Source organism: Ictalurus furcatus, chromosome 3 (assembly GCF_023375685.1).
Source record: "Ictalurus furcatus strain D&B chromosome 3, Billie_1.0, whole genome shotgun sequence".
Classification (NCBI taxonomy): Eukaryota; Metazoa; Chordata; class Actinopteri; order Siluriformes; family Ictaluridae; genus Ictalurus; species Ictalurus furcatus.
This window is the reverse complement of record NC_071257.1, coordinates 16,620,792-16,645,877: the sequence shown is the minus strand read 5'-3', so window position 1 is coordinate 16,645,877 and position 25,086 is coordinate 16,620,792. Positions and strand designations below refer to the sequence as shown.

General features: G+C 40.0%; 1 protein-coding gene across 2 annotated transcripts in view; it reads right to left on the bottom strand.

Moving 5' to 3' along the window:
* lrmda (leucine rich melanocyte differentiation associated) overlaps positions 1-25,086 on the bottom strand; it is a 261,688-nt gene that overhangs the window by 62,368 nt on the left and 174,234 nt on the right. The window lies entirely within an intron of this gene.

The window sequence follows — 25,086 nt, the reverse complement described above, 5'->3', positions numbered from 1 at the left end:
TGGTGTCAGAAGACAAATAACAAAGACTGTCATTCTGCACAGGGAAGATTCTGCTCATGTTTCCCAGCAGTCCTCCCCGCAGCAGTCCAGTTTCTGTCTCAAGGTTATCAGGACGCCGCAATAATTCATACCGCACATTAAATTACCCTGAGACGCAAATATGTCGGAGTTTGAGAAGTCAAGCTACAGTCTTATTGACAAGTAGGCTGTTTTCTAAATGATGTTGTGAATTTATTTTGACACCATTGGCAGCTTGAGAGGCGACAATACAATCTGAGACTGTCTAGTGTAAAATTACAACTGTCAGACAGATCAAGTGCTAATTACAAGCATGTATGCGTCTATTTTGAGTCATGGTCCATTTACATATCTGAACCAATTCATTCTTACTTTTACCTGTCAACAACAAACTGAGAAACCAGCCCGTAATGTCATCAGGCTCAAATGAAACATAACGCCATCTATCATCTACCTTAGAACACAGCGGCATGTCTGCTCGTGAGACAGTAGACTGTGGAGGAAAACAAAAACAGGATGTGGTTTGCTGGGATCCTGAGAGGGGGAGGAAAAATGGGTCAGGTGGCTCAGTGCTGTTTCGCGGCCTTTCTCTCAGTCTGCCTGTCAGTCTGCCAGCTGATGGAACAGCACCGACTGTCATTTTAACAGTTAATAATTAGGCTTCCTCCCGCCACCAAACTGGGTGCCACCATGATAAAAGCCAATAGTGTTGTGGCTCTGACGTTATAAATAGTCTGAAGGGATGATTAATGAGGGCGACCAGTGAGCTAAAGCAGCAATCTGAGTTCAGACAATGACCGTCTTGCCCAGCTGCCTTGAAAAACAAGACAAGCTCTGTTCAGGATTATAATTGAGGAAAAATAGCAAAACTGTTTCGTAAATTAATAAATAAATGCTAACTGACAGCTTATGCAAACTTTATTTAACCCACCACTGCTCTGCAAGCATTACCATTCTGACACGTCCGGCTGAGAGGAGGAGGTCAGGGCTAGTCTTCAAATGTACACAGCATAAGCAGTGCATTTGTCGGTAACACCGCTCGGAGATGTGTGAGAATCTGAGTGAGAGCCAGATAATACCCAACACCCCCCGGGCATCATCACAGCCAAAAGTTTCTCCTCGCAAGGGCATGCCAAATCCTGCCTTGCTTTTTAGAGTGATTTTGCAGCTAAACAAATAGAGGCTGAGGCAGTGGTAAATGGCGCAGCAGGGAGCCCTCCCTCGGCCTGGGAGCACCACACTCACATCATCGAGAGCTTCACGAGCTATGTGTGTTTTTCTTTCCCTAACAAAACAAGTAAACAATGTTTATTCTATTTGAAATGTAAGCTTAAGACACTGTGAGAAAAAAATTATTCAAAACACTAGTATAGTAAAGTGTGATGTTCTGTTTTTAATCCATCTGTTGCAGTGCAGCTGCAGCATTTCCCTCAGCATGTTGTCATCCTACATTCCTCGCTAGGCTGTTTCTTGGTCACTGAAAGATGAAGACAGGGGCTATCTGGTGATAATGATAGGGAATGCTTTGATCAGTGATGCCGTGTCTGCGCATTAAGTACACACATCGCCCACTTTTGCAGCTGATGTCATCTTCAATGTCACCTTTACTCTGTTGTAACTCACATACATTCGTAACATGTCACATAACAGTCACAGCACTACTGAAGGACAAAGCAACTGTTTTTCTCGAAACATTTGTGGTTGCCTAACATGGCCAACCAACTAAGAATTATCTGAAATATTTTCATGTGTTCTCTCTCTCTCTCGCTCTCACCCACAGCCACCATGTTTCCATTTCATCTGCCTTTTACTTAGCCTCCACTTTTCCCCTGCTCTCTCTGTCTCTTTCCCTCTTTCAGCCATCAACTGTACTCCTTTTAATGCCACTGACAGGGGGTTATTTGCACCCATATATGTTTTCGCTCCAATTATACCATGGCAGCACTGTGCTGCCAAACATTTCGGCGCTGTGCTGATGGTCACCTCTTTGAGGAGTCCTTCCTGCCGCTCTGCACTATATTTTTCCTCTTTTTAGATTCTCCCAGAGAGGACTCTGTCATTTGGCTGTCCTTGTTCCAAAGTGTTATTTAACACCTGACAACAGCAGCAACCACCATCACCACAACATCACTTCAGGAATTATTTCCTGTGGGGACCTATTCTTAAGTTCGTCCTCTGGACATGAGAGAAAGCCTATATGGAACAACAAGCTCTGACAGATATGCTGCACTAGCACAGTCAAACAGCCACACCTTTTTTCCCCTCCAAGAATCCACATACATTTAAAAAATATTAAAAGAGTGAACACCTTTCTAACAGTTTTTGGGCATGTCACAAAACAGTCACAGCGCCAGAAAATTACATCAAATATATTCAGGTACTCTCTCTCTCTCTCTCTCTCTCTCTCTCTCTAGCAAAAGCTAGCTGGAGCCTTTCCTATATTTCCTCCAGAATAAGCTCAGAAACTAAAGAAATAAAGAATTTAGGCAGCTGAAAAATTCACCAATGCTCTGTGTTGTTTCACATCGCCTATCAACTCTTTGCATGCAAATACAATGGATATAAAAAGTCTACACACCCCCTGATAAAATGGCAGGTTTTTGTGAGGTAAACAAATCACACTAAGATAAATCATGTCAGATTTTTTCTCACCTTTAATGTGCATTTGCAAAGTATACCTTTATAGGGAAAACAATAAAAACAAACCTAGTGGTATAAGTGTGCACACCCTATACTACTACTTTGTTGAAGCACCTTTTGATTTTATTACAGCAGTCTTTTTGGCTAAGAGTCTATCAGCGTGCCGCATCTTGACTTGGTAATGTTTTTCCACTCCTTCTGGCAAAAACATTCTAGATCCATCAAATTGTAAGGGCATCTTCTGTGCACAGCCTGCTTCAGGTCACTCCACAGATGTTTAGTTGGATTCAGGAATGGGTTATGGCTAGGTCGTTCCAAAACTTCCAAATTTTCTTTTAGTTAAGCCATTCCTTTGTTGATTCGGATGTATGTTTTTGGTCATTGTCATGTTGAAATGTGAAATTCCTTTTAATTTTCCGATCAGTTCCTTTTGACAGTGAGTGGACCCTGTACAGGCTTTGCCAGTTCTTTGTGGACCATGGCTTCAGCTGTCATATGTGAAGAAAACAGAAACAGCTGTTTTTTATTTCGAGTTAATCAGAATAAGTTCATTGATGTTCAGCTGTATGATAATTACTTTGAACATGAGATAGAATGTGATTGGTGCATTCTGAGCACAGCCACACCCCCAGTTATAAAAGGGTGTGCACACTTAGCAACCATGTTATTGTAACTTTTTTTTATTTTTCACTAAAATCTTTCTGATGTTTTTCCACTTAATTTTATACATTATAATTTCACATTGAGGGTGGGGAAAAGTTCTGATGTGATTTATCTTGGTTTCATTTTTTTTTTTTTTTTTTTTTTTTTTACATTACAAAAACCTACCATTTAAACAGGGGTGTGCAGACTTTTTATATCCATTGTACTCATGCATCAAAATGGTGATTAGCCTTGAGAAATAAACTTGTTAATAAGGAATAATTTTCTTCTGGCAAATGATGAAATGTTAAGTTATTCAGCTAAAACATGATGGTCAGTACATATCCAATTCAGATGATTACTGATTATGTGCCAAAACCAAGCAAATTCAACCACACAGTTAAGGAGGATTAACCAAAAAAGGTTTGAGAGAATGTCACATTTCAAACTTTTTGAAGGAATCTAAATAGGTTATATTGACAACAGCCCTAAGTTCCATGTGATTCTCCATCAAGATTGTTTTTCTTTCAACTAGGAATGAGAGCATTATCAGCCATATGACTTTTCACTAGCTTTACACCCAAAGCTCCATACTGACACCAGTGATACATCATCAGATCCAAACACAGTGTTACCTACATTAAAGGAAAAGTCCATCCTGAAACACATTAGATGTATTTATATTGAAACATTGGTCCTTCTGGTGTTAAATTATTAGTTGATGCTGCATCTAAGTTATTCCTAAGAGAAGTGGGGACATTGTAGTGAAGTTACAGTGGTGTTTAATGAGTAAAAAAAAAAAATCAGCACTATCAAACATAAGTGATAATGGTCAGGTTTTACTATTAACTTTTAAATAAATAAATAAATAAAAAAGAACAAGAGCTTATTTTTCATTCACCATAGTGAGAAATTCAACGTAGAATAGTGGATATGTCTAGGAGATGACAAGCATGATGGCACTGATGGTTGAAATTTTGGAACCTGATCTGTTTGAGCAGAATGCACAGATGAGGAGGTGAAAGAATTGGACGGATTAAATCACTAAAGCGGTAGAGATAAAACAAGGGATAAATCGCACTGGCACCACCATCAGCAAGTAGACAAACGGCATTGTGGGGAATGTAGGAAGCTGTAAATCAAAGTGAAGACCAACACGCTAAAAAGAGATTCTAAAAACTCAGAAGAAAATAAATGCTGGATGTCACTGAAGATCATAGAAAATGATAATTATAAAGATTTCTATGTAAGTTGCTCAGTGTCCTCTAAAAAGTAACAATATAATCTTGCGATCATAGCAGACTAGTTAATTTTTTTTATTATGATAAAAAAGAAATCCAAATCCAAATGTAATTAGCCTGAGTTCTGCATGCAAATAAAACATACAACATTAATACATACATAATAAACTTATATTGCTGATAAATATTCATTAATGTGCTTTTTTTGTATTAATGTATTAAGTATTAATACTGAACAAAATCACATCAAACAGGATGCTCAGTTCATAATGGTAATTATCTTTCCAACAGGAAAACATACTCTGATGTAGTTCTGATGTTCACTAGGAGACACAATAAAGTACTGTATCTCCTCACTACATGAAGAGCCTCATTTACTTCATTGCTCACCATCGCTCAAAGCCAACATTCTGATCAAAGCAAAGCAAAACGCTGTCAGGGGACTGGTGTCTCCAATATCCAAGATACAAAACCATGCAATCAATAGAGCAAAACCAGACAGCATTCATAAGTATAGCTTTAAGCAATCCTTAGTGCCAATTGCAGAGGCTGCAACTGAACCATTGATGGTGCAATGAAAAATGCATGATTTTAGCATAGCTCTTTTATCTGTGAGTACAGATCAATAGCAGGAAGGGGTTATGGAATCAGAGTTGTTTTGTTATCTGAGCTGAGCTAACTAAACATGGTCGTTTTTTAAACATACACTGGGGTTTAATACTGAAGAACACAATGTAGTGGGCACAATAGAAAGAGAAGCATGTGTTTTATACTCTCGTTTCAAATTGAACTCCATGAAAATCGTCAGTAACTGTAATGAGAAATGTCATCTCAGTTTATAGAAAGAAAATACTAAACCAAACAGCCATTTGCAGTCATAGTTCACTCATTTAAAATATTTATCTAGATGCATTACTTTATTGCTGGACATTTACTAGACAAAAGTTTAGTTAAATCTTAAGAACATATCTTGGATCACTAGTGAGCTCATTTCCAGCCTCTTCCTCATCTATTTCTTTTTTCAGATAGATGCCCACCTCTTTAGACTATTGTTTAACCTTTATGCTTTGAAACATTTACCAATACGGGTAACCCCAGAAACTGTGGAAAAGAAAAAAAAACAATTGAAAAAAATAATGAGTTTTAAAAAAAAATTGTGCATTTAAGTGTTTGATATGAGCTAGTGCATGACAAATGATCTGTCTGTGTGTATTTACGGGCCAATCTGCACATATCTGAAATATTTAAGTACATCCATCCATCCATCCATTCAAGTTCCATACTGCTTATCCTACACAGAAGCCTATCCCAAGGAACTCGGGGCACAAAACACCCTGGATGAGGTGCCAACTCGTCGCAGGGCACAACTGCACACACACACTATGGACAATTTGCAAATGCCAATCAGCCTAGAACTCATGTCTTTGGACTGGGGGAGGAATCCGGATTACCCGGAGGAAACCCCAAAGCATGGGGAGAACATGCAAGCTCTATGTACACAGGGCAGAGGAGGGATTTGAACCCCCAACCAAAGAGGTGCAAGGGAAACATGCTAACCACTAAGCCACCACAATTCACTTTTGTTATAGAAGTGGTGCTTTGTTAACACCCCAAGGGTGTTGAAAAGCACACATGCATGTAAGGGTTATGTATAGTGCACCTGCTAATGAACTACCAAATCTCATAATTTCTTTCTAATATTTTTGTTATAATTAACAGTGTTATTTAAAAACCCAATTTGTTAACAGTGAGAGCATGTTTGCAGTCTGGTAAAAAAAATGTTTGGGGAAAGGAAATCATCTTGCCCTTTATTAAAATACACACTGCAGGTTTTTATCAGTTAAATCATAATGTCATATTTTACTCTTCTCACATTCACTTATCTGACATCATAGATAAAAAAAAAAGTGCGGCTACACATGACTGACCTGACATGTATGATAGATGTTCAACTCAAAATGGAAATTAAAAACATGAGCTCATTCATCATGATGAACATTAGTCCTAGTTAGGCACTCCTGTCTAATATTAACCTTGAACACATGCTCTTACATACTTACCCTAGCCAAATTAATCAAGTCGTACTCTAAATCAGCTGCAATAATATTCTGTGAATAATTATCTATTTCACTGTTCATCAAGTGTGCCAAGAGCTGGTACTCCTAGATATTCTCTGCTGAAGCAAGCTGACACAGAATGGAAAGTCTACACAAATAAATTGTGCCACCAATAATCATAATTATATTGGAACTCCACTTTGCTTTAGAAGACATAACTTTTAGCACAACAATTGGAGCCTGTCCACGGTGGACAGCAGAGTCAGGCAGAGAAAAGCCAGAGAAAGTCAGGGTCACGGCTATTCCAGTCCTGATAAGATAGCCATCAGGTTTTTTTCCCCTGCTACTGGAAGCCTAAACAAGACCCGTGTTTTCATTTTCATACGCCACACTGCTTTTTTTTACTGACAGAGATAAGATGTATAAATTATGAGCAGCTGACAAAGTCGACTCAGTGCCCGAGGCCACTCATCAATCATGTCCTGTATGTCAGCAGGTAAGTGATGTGGCCCCTGGAGGCACAACCCATTCTTAAAGAAGGGGGGTGGGGGGGAAAGAGAGATGGAGAGAGAGTGACAAAGAGAAGGGCAAAAGTGCCCCCAACAGCTGATCTGTATTTAACAACCTCTTTAAAAGCACAACAACAAGACCAACAGCCTTTGTGGCCTTGAGTAATGCATGCACTCTGTTTAGGCTCTGAGATCTTCAGGGCAGTGGTTCTGCAAAAACGTGCTCAGATAAACTTCTACATTGGCAATCAAAATTAAGAAGCGACCCTCCATAAAGGCTAGCGGCAGACCACCCACTACTTATCCAGAGACGGAGCAGACACCCCCCTCCCCCCCTTGTTTGTTGTGGTGGAATTGTAAACGCAGTACAGACCATGGTCAGGGACCTACATGCTGAAACAATGTGATATTCCTGGACGAGTGCCTGATGAAAGCCAAAGCTTGCTAATGAGCGTGTAAACAACAGCAGCAAAGAAGACACAAGTGAAGCCACTGTGAACGTTCACACCTACGGCGTGCTTCAACCACACGCCTCTGCTATCTGTGCCAAATATTCCACCCTGCTTTAAAGTGCAGCCCACTGCATCGCTGAGTGCCATGTTTAACAAAAGCTCCTCACCTCATCCTCTGAAGAATGTCGAGCTTGTTTGACGAAATGGTATGCATGTACAGCAGGAGGAAGGACAGGATCACGTTTCATGCTGAATGCTGAGAGCAGAGATAAAAGTAATGAGACAGCTCTCAGGGGGAATGACAGGTAAAACACAGATGTTTACACAGCACATGAGCTGCCTTATTTCATCCTGCCCTTATCCCTCATTCTCTCTCTCTCTCTGTCTCTCTCAGAGGGGATACAGTGTGGCCTCTCCGGCTGTGTGGCTGAGTGAAGGATCAGAGTGCAGTAGCAGAGTTGTGACATGCACTTCAGAAATGCACTGAGGTCAGGCTGCATGCGGTGCAGGCCCGTAGACATGACTCTATTGACACGGGCTGAGGGAGCAACACAAAACAACATAACGACAATAACAACAACACAGGTGCCTATAACATGTATATCACCGTAGAAGTAGTCCAGAGCCACAGGAGCAATGCAGGTGGTATATTGATTTGCAGAAGCTTTCATTGCTCGGTGATGGTTGGTGTGATGATGCAGAAAGCAAACAAAAGCAGTGGAGGGAATGAGAGAATGTCAAGATAACAACCAGAAACAACCACAACATGATATCACAGCCATCAGAACTCTGGTTCATCAGCACACTCACACACATATGCAGGGGAAAAAAGAAAGAAAAAAAAATACTTGACTTGTTTTTGAATAAAGTACAAAGAGGAGCAAGCATCAAATATTTGTACCAACTAGTAATGGCTCCTATTCAAAATAATGTAATTTGGTTTACAGACAAAAGGGTTAAATGTAAACAGATATAGGTCAATGACTGACATTTATTTATTTGAGGATAAAGAAGATTTAAACATCCAATTACTGAGATTTATTCATTTTGTTTATTTAAAAGTTAAAATGTTATAGTAAATGAGGACACAATGTGGAGAGCAGAGATGCATTACATAAACAAAGGTTCTACAATGAGGTGTTTGAGTTCACAGAACTCCTTAATTTCAAAGAATCAGCATTAAGATCCTGTTTTTTTTTTGTGTTCCCTATATATCCCAGGAACACTGTACATATGGAGGAAATATACCCTGGTTGGAACGCAATTCAGCATGGCCAATTCACCTTTTTGGGAGGTGGAAGGAAACTGGAGAACCGGAGGAAACCCATGTGGACATAGGCAGAACTTACACAGAAACATGACACAGACCTGAGCTCAAACACAGGACCCTGAAGCTGTGAAGTGGCAACACTACCAACTGTGCCACCATGCTGCCCGTTGTTATTCTGTTATTATTATTATTATTATTATTATTATTAAGGAATTAAAAATTCATTGACCATTTTAAAATATTATCAAAACAATATTTTAATCAAATCAGGGAAACGCTTCCAAAACTACAGATTGTGGTTAAAGGAATATCAGTCATAATTTAGTAAAAAAAACAACAAAAAAACATTATATCAATATTTTATAATATAATATATTTAAGATTATTAAATAGGGGCACAGTGGCTTAGTGGTTAGCACGTTTGCCTCCGGGGTTGGAGGTTCAATTCCCGCCTCCACCCTGTGTGTGTGGAGTTTCCAAGTTCTCTCTGTGTTTCCTCCGGGTACTCTGGTTTCCTCCTCTAGCCCAAAGACATGCTCTGTAGGCTGAGTGAGATTCCCAAATTGTCCACAGTGTGATGTGTGATGGGTTGGCACCCCCACCAGGGTGTCCCCAGCCTTGTGCCTGAGTCCCCTGGAATAGGCTCCAGGCTCCCCACGATCCTGTGTAGGATAAGCGGTACATGGATGGACAGATTATTTAATATTATAAAGCATAAAGCAGCAAGGGGAGAACTACATTTAGAGCCACCGTCTGCACTGAAATATCAGAAAGAACATGACACATGTTGTGAGCTCTACACCAATCCATGTACACTGCCAAGATGTTTCACACCCAACAGGTTCGAGAGGCAAATCAGTGACAAACAGGTGCTCCAAAGACAAATTAACAGTGCCATCACTGTTCCTGATAAAGAAAAACATGCAGAATAATTTGCTGTACAATGACTGATCTCCAAGATAGTGGGTAGAAATCCTAAAAGATTAAAAGCAGGTGCTTCTGGCTACGAGCTGACAATGGGGCATGTATTCTGATGATTCAATATCATTGTGAATAATGGGTGAGCCGTGAGAAGAGAAGCATGCATTATAATGCTCAATTGTGAAACAAAAGGGCCATTAAAAGGAATAGTCATGTCTTTAGAGCTTAGATATTATGTTATAGTGGCATGTATGATTAGAGCTCCCAGCAGGCTGTAAAAAAGCACATTAATTTCGAGTTAGGATATGAAACCACTGGTATATCTCTCAGTGCAAGACAGATGATCAGATGCCTTTAGGTAGTGATACTGATGACATCCTAGCACTTAGTATCCTCTGCTGCCATGTACTATTTTCCAGCTTGTGACAGATTGCATTGCTCTCCCAGTACGTCTAAACAAAATGATTTTATTTAATTTACTTGAACTGTACAAAAACACAAGCCATATCTTTTAAAAACTACCCAGCTGCCATGTGATTCTTGACACACCTGATAGAAAGCTGTGCTACTCAGAGATGGAGAGGAGAGGATTCTTGCATCACTTCCCTTCCCACACAGTGTCTTTAGTACTAATAAGTAAATACATTGTAAAGAGAAATGGGTACCTACATAGTAAGGAGTAAAACATGATGTGGAGGTGTGATGCTTTTACCACCCTGAAGGGGATTATTCTCCAATAATGGCCAAACCCAATGCGTTTTATTCCTCTTACACCACAGCTATTTGCCAATGATTACAAATTTTAATTTATTATGAAATGACATCATACTTTTTTTAATCAGATTGTAGTTACGTTGGAACATCAGCACTACATCAGCTATTAAACAAATGTTTTCTCACCAACCTCTTTTTTTTCTGTCTTCAAGATAATAAAGCAAAAATACAGCTTGTCATGTTACTGAGAAACTAGTATTTCCAGTGTTGGAAAACTTAAAGGAACAGCGTTATAATTCTGACACTTGAGACTCCAAAAATGTACCTTGTCACAAGACACTTCACCTACAATTGATTATGCAAATGAAAAAAAAAATGGTTTATGTGCTGTGTCTACCATACAAGGACCTGTGCAATATATTAGAACTAGTGCATTAATGAAACCTGTGATTTGCCTTACAGTCATAACTACTGTCCAAGCTGCTGTTATAGAAGGTTAATAAAATTTCTGACCTTATATTTAATGTACTAAAAACATAAAAGTAAAAATGAAATCTGGACACATAGCGAAACATGTCATCAACAAGCTAATGCAAGCAGTTCATATTAGAACACACACTACTGATTCACTATCTCATGTGCAGTTCAAAAGAAATAAATAAAAAATGCAGCCACCATTTTGACTGGGTTTCCCGCAGGGCCACAGAAAGCAATCACTCTCGACACCAAAGAGAAGGAGGCCTGTCATGTCTGGTATGATGAGCACAAAGCCTGGCCGCAGCCCGAAGTGCCGCAGAGGCGTCCGGTCCGAGAGAGCGGCCAGGAAACAAACAGCCTCTCAACTATCTGACACACACAGACAGCTCAAACCAACCCCACGCGCAAGACAGATGTCAACCAGCCATGACATTCATGACACAAAGTACGAGTTGGTGAAAAAAAAAAAGACCCAATACGGATGAAAGCAGTGAAGTTATTTTTCAATGATCAGAGTCTGTAGCAGAACTTGTTATTTAGATGTACTAGATGTTATAAATCGTTTTATCACAGCTTTTATATGGTGAGTTCGGCACAGCAAACTTGAACAAAAGCTCTAAGAATCAACAAAATAAATCCACAGAGAGGACACATTATCTTTCAGTGCCCATACAAAGAGCAAGCTGGAGAGCTGTCTGGAAGGCAGATGACAAAGGCTCTCAGATGTCTGGAAATCCGATGAGTTATGACAGGATATGGTAAAGCTATCTGATGCACTGACTGCGGATTGCTTTACGGGGAGAAAAAGGCCAGATCCCTTGTGCTTTTGAGCTGAGGTGTGATGAAAGCAGGACGTGCCACTTATCACATTACCTTATACAAGCTTGCTGATTGATTCTGCCAGCTGCTAGACAAACACAATGTTGCAGTGTTTATTGTGTAACCGGTTATATACTGCACGTGCGATGCCAATATCAATTCAAGATCCGGTGAGGTGAATGATGTTTTGTTCCATGTCATAATTCATGTTGTGCCTGTGACTTCTTTTTATTCAGCAGGAGAGAAATAAGAAACCATCAGGTCAGTGTTACTAATTTCAGAGGCAGACCTGCAGTCGGGTCCTGTTTGGGCAAAAGCATGTTCCCCTATAACACCTGCTTCAGAGAGAATGCTCTACCTCTCATCCTCTCATCTGTCAATAGAGCAGCAGCCCCGCACTCTCCATGCTCCAGCCCAGTGTCCTGAGGTCACTGATCAAATGCAACACCCGGCACATCCCACACTGAGAAACCACAATCCGGTACAAGACAAAAGCTGGGTTGCGTTTGAGGCAAAAGCAACACCAGCATCAGATAACAACACAGTGGATACAAAGGCAACCTGGGCTATCACTAGGGAAAACAAGAAAAACAAAGTGTCTGCATATTCTGTTACAGCTGCCATGAATTCACCTCAGGACTTTACATCAGTCAGAATTAATTTGGTAGGATGGCATGAAGCTCATGCCTGCTTTATGTCTGAATATTAGCACGGCTGAATTAGTCCTAGTAATGCCTTAATCCCAGCTATTAGCCATGCCTGTATTATTCAAGAGCTAACATTTATATGACTAAAATCTGCCTTGCAGTCCAGGCCGAATTAAAATGTCGGAGGTTTATGGCGCCTTGGACCCATTTCAAGCACTTAAATATGTGACAACCTTATTCAGTGCAGAGGAGCAATGAATCTGTCAGCTTCCTGCCTAGTGCCAGTTTCCCGAAGGTCATATACATGATATAAATAGCTAGCCATGAATGTCAGAGGTCATGACCAGCATCAGCACCTGTGTGGTGTGCAGTTAATTAAAAAACAAGATGAAGTCTATTCCATCACTGTACAAGATAAAACCGTCCTGCTTACTGATGCCCAGGAGCGGCAACACGAACACACACACACACACACACACACACACACACACACACACACACAGAGGTAAGGAGTATTCTCCATACAGAAGGCTGCACAGCCTCAAGCAGAATGAGCCAACACACAGCAGTGGCCATTATTTTAGTTAATCAGCAATGCAGCAGAGATTCAGTCCTTCGTGAGGAATGAATGCAGTGTGAGTGTCATTTGACCTGGCTGACCTGCGGTTGACCCCAGAGCCAGCAGGAGGACTGTGTTGTGATGGCTTCATACCTCTCTTATTTCAAATGCTGAATAAAGAGAATGGGGTTAAGCCCAGTGTGAATTAGGAATGCAGAATGCCAACATCAGATATATAATGCTGAAAGCCATAGATACTAGGAAAAAAAGACAGAATGCTAGTGGAAACATTAAGGAAAGTTCCATGTGCATCTGTCAGATATGAAAGGGCCTCTTTTGATCAGGCTACAAACAGGCAGGACATTAAGATTTAATGCGGTGCTCTGGTCCAGTTAATCTCATGTGGCCCTGCCTGTTTCTTCTCAGGTGCGGAGACATCAAACTGATGTGAAAGATACAGCTCTCCGCTCCACCTCTGGGTGTACACCGGCTGAGGTGTCAGCTCTACCTGTTAGGGCAAGTTCAGGACCGTCTGCTAGCCCTTTCACATATACACTATACATCCGCTTGACTCTGCAAAAAAGAGCAGGAAATAAAACAGACGTGGAAGGATGCTATTACAGCCATTGTCAAACGATAATCATGCCCCTGTAGCACCGACTTACTTAAGTTTCTCATTAATCACCGTCTGACCTGACACCCACTGCAAAAATATCCACCAATGAGATGCTCATTTACTTCCATCTCCACTGTCTGAGCCTCTGTGCCTGCAACTGCAACAGTTCTTCACTCTCTCAAGACACCAGCAGCTTGTTTATTTACCACTGCATCTTTTAATAGCCAATGAACTCATTGCAAATAAAAGTCAGCACTGTCACACTGCTAAACAGTTTGTTCGATTCCTTGTCCCATAAATGGTGAAATATTAATTGACTAATGCAGTTCTGTAACGGGAAGATTACACTCGCTGTAGACGAGGCACTGAAAGCATCTACGCTCATTTCAGCTATTTGTAATGCTCAGTTATTTACGGACCAAGCAATGCTTAGGTGACGGTCGTGAAAGGTTCAGATATGTGATGCCACTTGGTCAAACAAAAGAAAAAGCTGTCTAAGCAAATGGATTCTTCAGAGAATTAAACTTAAATTAAGAGTTGAAAGAATTTCAACCTATGAGTCTATGTCAATGGCTGTGATTCGTTCATGCTATCTTAACATAACACGAGGTCAAACCATTCTCAGTTGAATCAAAATAAATAATGCTGACGAGAGCCTCTTCCTGTCGCATGGTGTCTTAATGATGCAAAGTTAACACACACTAAATAACAGTGTCTCCCAGGGTTGACAGCCTCAGAAATAATTGACCAATATGTTGCAAGCTGAGCTACAGTGGGCTGAGAATCCAATCCTGCAGCTGACAGGATGCATTGAGCATGCCACTAAATTCTGCATTATACACAAAGCAGTGGCAGGTCAGGGAGCCGACTCCTGCAGGCCATTATGTGATGCCATCAATGAGGCTAAATTACCTGCCTCTCCACAATATGCTCCAGTTAACTAATTCCTGACAGCTCGCTGTCTCACAAGAAAAGCACCGAATTCACTAGCTGTCAGTTGCATGATGGACTATTTCTCTTTTCAAATTCCTCCTTCTTTTGGTTGACATCCCTTCTAAACAAACCTTCAGCAAGAGCTTGGGGGGTTTGCTAAGTATTAGCAACAGTGAAAATGTTAAACACCAAAAAAAAAAAAATAAAATAGATGAGTACTTTGGTTAAAGGTTAAAAATAAATGAATAAAAAAGAAGTGTATTTATTGATAATCATGCATTATAATCATGATACCATTCAGAAACAGAAAGTTGCTTGTAACAGCAGCCCAAATCACAATAAAGATTAAATGCAGAGCACACTACCAAACTGTGAATTCCTTAAAAAAAAAAAAAAAGAAAGAAAGAAAGAAAGGGAAAAAAAACCCACCACCTACCACGAAGCACAACACTGTGTTCTTCATAAAGCCATGTCAATGCCTGTCTGATTTGCCGCTTCTCTCTTCTCTTTTCTCCTCTGTATGTGTGTATGTTTGTTTCAGAGGTGGGCTATCATCATCTCAGGAATGACAGTAGGTGGAAACGCTATCTTTCATTACACACAGCATAAATAGTGTAATCTATCAGGGCTGTCAATCAGAATGATTCATTACAGGCTGTCAGTGAGGAGAGTGACATATTAGAAAAGTTTTGTTAACAATGCCTATTGCGAGTGGGGCCTGCCACAGAGGCGAGTGATTAATGTGTTGTCAGGCTGTAATCCCACACCGCTGGCTAATGAGGCAAGAATTTATCATCTTTACAGAGTGGCAGATGTCAGAACGAAAGGAATCCAAGTGCTGGAAACAATATAGTTTTTTTTTTCTTTTCTTACTGGGCCTGATGTCTCTGACAAGCTTTAAAAACCACAAAGAAACCTTGTGTAAGCATATACTTGAATAGCACATCCTTCTTTTGGAATCCTTGTGAAACTCTGCTAGTCAACAACTATTGCTGTGAGGAAAGAGCTTGCATAGGTCAAGTACACTCATTTTATCAGTGCTTGTTAAATGCTGCAAAAAAAAAGAGTAGCTTCTGAATCATGTTTTAGAAGTTGGTGAAATGTATCGATTTGGTTTTATTAAGCCTCTCCCAACCCTTGTTTGCTGGGTGTGTAACGTTGGGTTGGAAAGTTGGGGATGGTCACTTAATAGTCCCAGTAGCATAGAGCAGTGGAAGAGCTGAGCTTGTTTGGGTAGGCCTGGCTCGAGTAATGGATTCCCTGCTGCCTTGCTGGCTCCAGCACCCCCGGAGGTCTCAGACTGCTCGCCCCCACAGGAGCCTGACACCGAGTGAGAAAAGTTCCCAGAGCCCCTTGGGAAAGAAAAGTCCTCTATCTCTGTCACAGCCACTTTCTCATCACCTTGCATATGCTTAGTGTTGATCATTAGGACACAGTTAAAAGTTCAGTAAAAACAAAAGAAAAAAAGGAACACGATTTACTTAAATACTCAAATACACATCATCGTATATTCTTAATATTTACAACATGCACACATTCGGCATTCAGAAAACGCCATAATTATTCACTCAGGCGAGAATTGTAAAACAAAACTGTTACAAAAACATGGCATGTAAAGCTAGTTATTCTCTTGTTGATGCACATCTGTCTCCGAGGTCAGAGATATGCTTATCCTTGAACTGACTGAGTGGGAGATAAATCTCTATCAGCGTCCCCTCACCTTAATGAAACCGAAATTAAGTGTTACAACAGTAACAGAAGCGACCAAGCCTATTTGCATGTGTATATAAATCATGATGACACAATTAGTGTTATGCGATACAATCAGAGGGAGGATTTACTTTAAATTTGCCTAATGATCTGGCTCCATCGAAAACTCCTGCTCTGGCACGGGCGCGAGCAATGTGGTGCACGCACACTGAAGCCTTTCAGAATAAGCCATCTGTGTTTAATTAGGCTGGCAGCATCTTACAATCATCTGAGGAAAACTGAAAAGTTAAACTGTAATTAAACTATGAGAACTGGCGCTGTGGGACATGCTTGTCTGTGCCTCTGTAATTGCAAAAACATCACTGAGTGAGTATTGTATCTGAAGTGAAACAGCAACTCACTTAGCGTTAGCATAACTCAGCCTGTCCACAGATAAGACCCAGACAGGGAATGGAGGCTAAATGCTGTTAGAGGATTTGCATCTTTGGATCAGTGTATGCCTAAGTTAAAAGCTGGCTCGTCTTTCGCAACTGACAAGAGAGAATGTGGAAAATAGTCTGTATTTCATTAAAAAACCCCCATCTGAATCATATTTGGGACAGTCTTATAAATAAATGTAGCTAATCTAGCAATGTTATTATTTACAAAATAATACACTGATATACCTGACCTCTTTGTTACGGCTAGTAATAAATCCACAGTTATTATTAAAGTTGTTATTAAAGACTTGATTGTCTATTCTGCTAACACATTATAAAAAAATTAAAAACAGCTTTGTGCTATATCTCATCTCAAAAAGCTACACAAGTGCAATTGACAAATGGGAATACAAACTCCAAACTGTTCTCACTCACATTCCATGAAGCAATACAAATGTAAAACATCATCATGACTGCACAAACAAAATTCCACAAAAAAAAAAAAAAAAAACCACAAAAAAAACATCTGCTTGTTTTCAAACAGAATGCTATAATATGCCACTTGTGTAATAAGAGTGACGTGACATTGAGGTCAACTGCTCATATCTTTCTGTTTTGTACTTGCCCATAAATCAACTGTGGAGCTATTACTAACAATTATCTGTGCTTTAAAGTTTTACGGTCTGTTTATGATGTGCAATGTTATCTGATTTATGTGGACACTGTGAGTCATTGCCTCTAATTGTGAGTGTTTTTTGTTTTGAACAGTGCCCTTGCCGTGACCTCCAGAAGTCCAGCTGCCAGAGCAGTTTCAGCAGCTTCCAAACACCAGAGCTGTCCCGAACTCGGTCCCCTAGGACAGATGAGGAAAAACCCAGCCTGTCCTCAGCTCTTTTTGATATGACACGTGGAGGAGTCACTGCACTTTTCCAGCTGGCTTTGCAGCAGGAGAAACAACATCATTGTGAGGAGGATGTTTCTCAGGCCTGTAGATAGCATGTGTATACGTAAGTGGGATGGAGTGATGATGTTACTGTGTACTCAACTCTGAAGCCTTGAGCCCTTCAGTTTACGTAGTTCATGTCATGAGGAGGGCACTGAAGCTAACATTTCCCACAACCTTAAACCCCGTAGCATGTTTTTCAAAATGCAAAATGCATCCTGGATCAGTGCAGATATTCTGAGACTCTGAATATGAGTAGCATCACTCAGGGCGTTTTTGTACTTGGCCTGAATACTCAGGTCTGCATCCAGGACTGATTCTGGAGTCGTTTGTGGAAGGGCTCATAATCACAGGGTTTCTTTCAAACAGAGGAACCAGGGATCACAATTTCATACGTCACTTTTGTACACGCGGGTTTGCAGAAATGCACTAGGTTCAACTGTTTATTATTTTATTATTATGATTATTTCACTTTTGTAGCAAGAATCAAGCTGTAGAAGAATGCTTTTGGATGCATCAAGAAATCATAGAAATACCTTCAAAGGATGAGCCTTTCTTGCATAAGATATTTTGCCATGTAGAACAAGACAATATGCACAAAGATCCAAGAAGATGCCCTAATTACAGTAACATTGCGCCAAGCGTATGTTCTTTTGTTTGGCCTATAATGATACATAATAGTGATAATATGGGACACAACACATGACTAGACTACACTGCAATAGCCATATCAACCTTATGAGTGGCCATTTTTGATTGAATGTTCCATATATTGATCATAATAACCTTTTCCTCCCACCATCAAGAAACGTGCAATCGGAAGTAACACTAAGTTAAACCAATCACATTACTTGGTGCACTGAGAGCAGAAAGCTTCCATACAGGATGTGCACTACACCAGGGTTCGGTTAAAGCAAGTCTTAGACCACTGTTTTCAAAGGGAACAGGGATTGGATCTCTGGACCACTCCTGGGCTCTAAAACAGCTTTCACACTCTATCAAATGAACTGAAACCTCAGGGCAAGCAACCGAGGTTTTTTTTTCCATAAGTGTGAAAACGACCTAAGTGTATAGACTATTCTTCTGTTTAAATTAGCATCAGTTTGACACGATTTGGTGACAGTTCATCATGCAGTAAAAATAAGCCACTTTATGACATATTCTGCTCATGCATAATCTCAATACCAAGCAGAGATGTCACAAGCTACTATCAGCATCACAAATATAGGTACATCTGTCTGCGAAAAGTGGTAATAAACTTCCTTTTCCAAGCAATTTATTTAGTTGAGTTGCACTTTCCAGCGTGAATGATATTTTATAGTTGTCTCTGAGGAAAGATTTATCCCATAAAATGATTCAGCAAACACACTGAAGGCACAGTGGCACTGAGCTCTATAGCCCCCTGTTTATTATGTTTGAACACTTCAGGGAACTCATAATTCTCATGCAAGGAGATGAATATGGCACAAGCCTTTACCAGCCGTACATGAGAGATTACAAAGAGAGAGAGAGGAGGAACGAGCAAAGAAAATAGTTTGCCCTTCTCATGCTTGAACAAAAAAAAAATTCAGTTGTGTTCTATGAGGCATTTTCAGGTGGTCTGTTGCGGCCTGGTTCTGTTACGCTGTTGTTGTGATATGAACTCCTCTGCTGAGAGGCAGATTAATATGAAAAATGCACAGAGGAGATCCACTTCATAACTTTCCTGGCTCTGCCAGTGTGGATTACCCAGAGCGCCGTCTGTGTGACAAGAACTGATGGGACCTCAGTCCTGGCTCCAACTGCTCCAGTCTGCTTTTCATTACCCATGAGGAGGATGTGGGAGAAACCTTGTACCCCTACATGAATATCAAGTCAAACACTTCATCCAAGCACAACCTAGTTGACATTTCAGAGACATTACACTTTTATGTACCTACCAAACATTATTTTGTTAAGGGAGTGGGAGCAGTTACTTCATCCACTATAAAATGTGTTTAAGATGCAGATGTCAGTGAAACATTCACAGGGCTGAATCCTGACCAACTGATGCCTGCAGAAAAGTGTTTGTACAGGTTGCCAAAGTGTTGTCAAAGTGTTTTGACAGATATGGCTATTTAAACGCAATACTTTAACAACATTCATGGTACTTCAGAAGATGCCGAAAAAGCAGCCTACACACAACCACATGTATTTTTCCAAAAGATGCCCAGTCACTCAATGTGGTTTTATGCCATCAAATTCCATGACCTATGAGTCCTCTAAGAGAATTATCACATTATAGCATTCCTGCACGCCCAATTTCCCCTAAAAAAAAACACAGCTTAGGGCGTTCCAAGTACCTCTTCTTAGCTCTGACGCTGGGGAGGGATCCTAAATAGCCTTTTCCAATTCCCTTGTTTTCTGCACATACTTGTTTAAACCATTTATTTATAACACTGACTCTCAAGAAATCCAATAAAAAGCATTCCCAATTATGCTGTCCTCATAACTACAGCTCACAAAATGACCTTCCTGCTTTGCAACACACATCAGCAATGCAGAGACAACAACACGAGCGAGACAGCTCATTTTCTACCACTTCCATTAATACATAGTTTTGGGGCCACTGGAGCATGCGGCAAAGGAAAATCAATGCAAAAGAGAAAAGGATTTGCAACAGGCTATAATAAATGTCTCCTTGAGCTAACGTGTGCACATGCAAAATAATTCAATACGTTCGAAGAGCAGGGCATCATTTTAAACCAGGAGATTTGCGTCAAGGCGAAAAAGAAAGTATCACTATTATGGTTGAAAAACAATAAAGACACTTTCTGTTAAGAAATCTGGGCTTCGAACTCTCTGGATACAATTTGAGAGTCTTGGAAAAGGTCAAAATGTTCAAACGTTATGGTATTCATATTGTATTAAAGTGTGCTGGAGATTGATGCAAACCATGTGGTGTTCCAGCATGTAAAGCCATAATGATTGAAAAGCAGCTTCAATCGTGGTCACACTCAATTTTAATGTGATTCAAAGCTCTCAAAAGTTCACAGAGACCTCTAAATGGTATGATTAACCATTTCACTGACACACAGAAAGGAGCCACGTATGAGCCTTTCAGTAAATCTGCTGCAGGTTCCCAAATTTTTTGGGCAAACAACCCCAAGTGGACATAATGAATTTTCTTTGACCCCAAACCTTGACCATCCTACATTTTCCCCCCAGATTTATCATTTACGACCATTATGTGAGCATGTAAACATTTTATTATGTCAGTAACATACAGTATACATTATTGACTAAACATCAAAGGAATATTAATTGCGCTGGCTTTCCTGTCTAGTGGGAAGAGTGTACATGCATTTCACTCTCAGCTTTTCGAGCAATACATAAGAATTAAAACACGACACTGTGTGTTGTCATAAGAAAATAATCCACGCCAGGGTGGTGTGCTATGGCTCTGATGTCTGAGAAGTCTGGTTTATACTTAACACTTGACTTTGCATGTGGCAATGTGAGTTGCATTGTTCAGGCACTCACCTGCCTATTATGTACAGCTGGAGGTTTAAATGTCACATTCACTAGATGGTACGTCAAGGCAAAAACATCCCTGTCTGTCAGATTTTCAAGTTGAACTCTAAAATGTTTAGTGATTTCATGCACAGCAACATTAAACACTCAAATCTTGAACACTTTTACTTGTAATGACTGACTGTCATGAGCTGCGTCTCAAGTTGGAAACTTGAAATCTTGCATTCAAAAGTATTTATTAATCTAGAAAATCCAGAAGACTGGTACACAGAACAGACCTTTCAGTAGGTTTGAAGGCTACATTAGAGGTTTTGAAAATTCAAACACTAACTGTAATCGGAAAACGGGTTAGTATTAGTTCTTCCGTGGTCTAAAATAGTACATAAGTATGCAATTTGAAACACAGTGCTAGTTTGCTTAGCAGAGGTAGATGGAAAGGGAAAATTTCTTTGTCATTGTCTTGCTGCATGATGAAGTTCCTCCCAATTAATTTGACAGAATGTTCCTGTAAACTTCTGAATTCATTCTGCTGGTACCATCATGAGTTACATCATCAATAAAATTAGTGAGCGTGTTCCAGCAGTGGGTAACAGGAAACACCTGTAAGTCACCTGTTCTGTTCCAATATTTTTGCTTGCCTACAAATTGGGTGGTCTGATACAAAATGTTTTATGTTCTCTCATTTAACACATCTACATATAAATACCAGGAAATAAAAGCCGAAATTCTAAACTCTCTTCTCATATTCATCTTTTGATCTCAAACGCAAATGTCTTCAGTCTACAGCAATAACAATTGAATTGACCATGCCTTTCCAATAGTTTTGGAAGGGACTGTATCAGTTAAGCCCTAATCACTGTGTTAGTTACTCAGGGTGGTGTTTGTAATAAGCTCCTCTGTGATAAAACTCTCACATTCAGACTGCAATAGAAAGCTACTAGAAACGTGTTTATGCCATTTTAATTTATATGTAAATTAACAGGTTCTTTTTCCTGTTTACATCACAGCAATACGATCACATTGTCATGAATTTCACAATCATGAAATCATTTTAAGAAAAATACAGTAATGATGGTGTGCTCTACAAAAAAAAAAAAAAGGCTTTAAATCATCTGTAGCTGTCATTATAATAAATGTAATCAGGCGGTGGAATCACAATTTTAATTGGTGTGCTTTCTATTTTTTTCTAACAGGCTCCCAATGAAGACACAATACAAGGCTTCCACAGCATACACCATTTTCTGATGACATATTACATTGTTTTGTGGATTTAAATGCAGGTTTAAATGATTAAAAGTGTATCTTTTCTGTGAGACAGAATTGATATCAATCTGGGGAAAGAAGCATCATCATCATTGTTGTTCCCAGCAGTTTCCAAAACAAAGCCATGCATTAGGTGCACATTAGAAATACTTTAATTTCGTTATACAGAAAGCACAATGTTTTCAAAAGAAAATGTTGCAGAACATGAGTTGCAGAATGTAGTCTGGCCTGTGTCTTTGTCATTTTCCACATAACCTATTAAACGACATTTTAGTGGCCAAAACATGCAGAGTGAAAAAAACCCAAAACAATATTTATTATATTACAAAAGTAAAATGTTGCAATAATGTTCCAAATTTATGGTTATCTAAGCTTCGTTTATAAATAAGACTTCAACTGCTGTACAGCTCTTCTACCCTGTGCACTGCGCTGAAGAAGAATGGGAAATTTGTGAAAATGAACGTGCTAATTACAGGCTGCTGTAACATGGTTAAAACCAGTGTGTCTTTCAATATAAGACACCCCGCTGGATGGAACATAAAAGCAAACACAAATAACTAATTATGCCATCATCTTCAGGCGGCTTGGCTCGGTGCTAGCTTGTCTCCACCGCTTGTTAATTGGTGACCTGCACTATTGGTCAGCAGACAATCGGCACGATGATGAAGCCAATTAGAGCTGGGGAGTACACATGGCCCACAGAGCTTGTTGTGGCTGCCACATCATGTCTTATCTAATTCAAAACAAACGCTGGGGAAGTGCTGGCACGACAGCTCGGGAGTCTCTGACGTGGCCAACTTTCTCTATCTGCCTCTCAAAATGGACCTCACAAAGGCACCTATTGTGCAGAAGAGTGCGCCTTTAGAGCGTTAAAGCAGAGTTTAATCCAGTTAAGTGCAGGGCACAGTAGAGAGACCTGACTTAGTTTTCTTCTATATCTGCGTCTCCTTAGGTGTGTTGTTAAAATGGCTTTAAACAAAACCACGGAATACTCCAAGTAGATTTATTACTTTGTTGTGTTTCAAGTGTATTGCTTTTTGTTTATTTGATTGTGAGGTCCCGACAACACATATTTCACAAGTTGAAAATTCACTCTGTGTGTCCAGGAGTGGTTTAGTTTATTCCAGTGGAATAGTTACACAACACATCATTCCCTAATTTGTGACTAACCAACTCCAAACATGCCAGAATCAGGCTCACTCATCACAGTGATTTGCCTTTCTCTTTCACGACTTTAATGTGGAATAAAATAAGCGACTTCAACATCTTGAAACCAGACAATAACTGCTTGCCTCACTGTGATGATGAATGATCTGTTCCTTTTGCACTTTAGGAAATCCCGTGTTGACTCACGAGAGCAGCCCCTGTCAGGAGACCGCTTTGTTCTTGCCAAAGCTACCACCATATTTACCTTTCAAATCCAGCATGCAGCTCTGGGGATGGGGCTGCGATAAAGCCGAAACCACAACATAAATATTTTAAGGCTGCACAATTACATAGAATCAAATCTTAGTGAAGTTGTTGGTTTATATGCCATGGAGCAGAAGGCAGAAAATAAGAGGAGAGGGGTGCAAAAAATGAAATAAGATCAGAAAATAATTTTTGAAGAGGAAAAATATCTGAAAAACAAGTATGGGAGGAATAAGTGTGTGTGTGTGTGTGTGTGTGTGTGTGTGTGCAAAATGACTGAGAGCATGATGGCATGATGATGTCCAGTGTATCCAATGTGAGGCCTTCATGTGGGTTTGAAAGTGAACAGGACAGGAGAAACATGTCTTCAAAGAGTCCAACAAAGCAGAAGACCTTACGGTAGAGCAGAACGTATATTAAAGGGAAAGTCCACTCTGAAACACATTAAATATGTTTATATTGAAATATTTGTGATATGGTAATGATTCTGGTACTAATTTATTGGTTCATGATGTATTATTAGATTCAATGCTGTTTAATATGGGAAAATCAGCTCAACACAGGTTTAATTGTTAGCACCTAAAAACAAAAGATTTCTCATTGACCATTTTGCAGTGGCATTTAATATCATATTAATGAGAAATCCAATGTAAAGTTCGTGGAAATGGCAAATGTTGGACACCAAGCTCCAGAATGTTGGACACCAAGCTCCGATGCACCTACACAAAGTTGCTCTGAGTTAGGAATTGGCTCGGCTAGTTATTTACGAGGTGACAAGCAAAATGGCACTGACGTTGGTATTTTGTATAAAAGCTGAAGCTTTGGAACCCTATCTGTCTGAGGCAAATCCAACTCAGAATTCCATTCCTAAACAAATCATAGGCATCATTGAAGCTCAAATCTATCCATTCATCAATTTTCCAAACTGCTTATCCTACACAGGGTCACCGGGGAGTTTGGAGCCTATCCCTCAAGACGGGGGACATCCTGGACAAGGTGGCAACCCATCGCAGGGCACAATCCCTCACCCATTCACACACTCCGAACAATTTGGAAATGCCAATCAGCCTACAACACATATCTTTAGACTGAGGGAGGAAACCGGACTACCCGGAGGAAACCCCGAAGCATGGGGAGAACATGTAAACTCCATGCACACAGAGCAAATGTGCGATTCAAATCCCCAGCCCTGGAGGTACAAGGCAAACCTGCTAACCACTAAGCCACCGTACCCCGCTTGAAGCTCAAATGTTAATTATAAAGATTCGTTTTGGATACAGTTACCCAAACAGACAGTCAGAAAGGCAGACAGACAGAGATAGGTCATATGAATG